We start from the raw sequence: 1,472 nt of genomic DNA, 5'->3' as shown, positions 1-1,472 counted from the left end.
TATAAGATAATATATACTATATATATCATTTTGTGTAAACATAATGTATATATACTATATTATATATATATATCTATATCTATATATATATAATATATATATATAATTATATCTGTTATCTGTCTATCTATCTATCATCTATCTATATATATATCTGCTATCTATTATCAATCAATCAATCTATCTACTATCTGTCTATCTATCTATCTATCTATCTATAGTCCCTCGACCTTCCGACCTTACAAGTGCACGAGACCGTGTGTAGTTTTGGGGTAGAAGGCTGACATTCATATAAGATATGAAATTACGTGAAATCTAACTTGCTGATACACGTTTCTAATCTATATTCAATATTTTGTACATCGCATACTATTGCCACAATAATAGGAAATAGTTTAGATTCAACATAAAAGTGTCCAAACTAAGGGAAAATGGCAACAATTTTTGATAATTGGATTTCAAGAAGCATTGAAGACCAAGCAACAGATGAACAAACACGAAAAGGGCAGCCAATGTAGGACTAAGAGAACTCTCAGGACAATTGCGATTCATTTAAGATCTCTGAACGGCAGGAAATGACGTAGGACCGCCGGCAGTGACAACTTCTTGTAAACGAAGCGATGGACCACAAGGGCGCGCGCTTCAAGAGTAATGTAGAGCAGTACATATATAATTAAATACATACATGAACACACACACACACACACACACACACACACACCACACACACACACACACACACACACACACACACACACAAACAATACTGCATACATTTTTCATCTCTGAATTAAAGAATTACTTCATGTGTCTATTATGCATTTAGGATATCATTATTATTCTTTATCATATCAAATGAGCAATATTGTCTGATACAATAGTATTCTTGTGTTTTTCTTACGTCTATAAGGCTAGCATTGGTGGACGGAAAGATTCAATTATTTTCGTTTTCATTTTTTAAGTAGATTCTTTGGTATTCATTCCATGGAGGTACTTACAGATTCGAATTTAGAAGACATGAAGCTATCTAAAAGATTTAGTGAATACAATAAGAAAATGCATTGTCCACTATGTTCTTTTAATCGAGGATTAAAACCTCGATAAAAAAAAACAGAAAACGTACTGTTACTTTTTCATAGAAAACTTCAGACATCCAAAGTTTAAGGGATAACTGCTTATTTTTTCACAAAGCATAAGTTTAATGTATAAAACGTGTTAGAAAATTATCATATTATTTGTATATTTGTCCTGCAAAACCAGTGAAGTAATTCATGAAAGATGTAAAATGTTAGAGTTCTATGAATAATAATGAGTGGGTAAATTTAATTATTGGAAAAGTAGTGCAATCAATTTTTGAATTATTAAAAATATATCTAGATTCGCCTTAGTGTAAAAGGTGGTTCTTGTCACTTGTCTGGGTGAGAATATAAAATAAATCCCTGACAACAAGGTCAAATGAGGAAAATAACATA

This window comes from Penaeus monodon, chromosome 4 (assembly GCF_015228065.2).
Source record: "Penaeus monodon isolate SGIC_2016 chromosome 4, NSTDA_Pmon_1, whole genome shotgun sequence".
NCBI classification, from domain to species: domain Eukaryota; kingdom Metazoa; phylum Arthropoda; class Malacostraca; order Decapoda; family Penaeidae; genus Penaeus; species Penaeus monodon.
The sequence above is the reverse complement of the archived record's forward strand: the minus strand, read 5'-3'. Positions refer to the sequence as shown.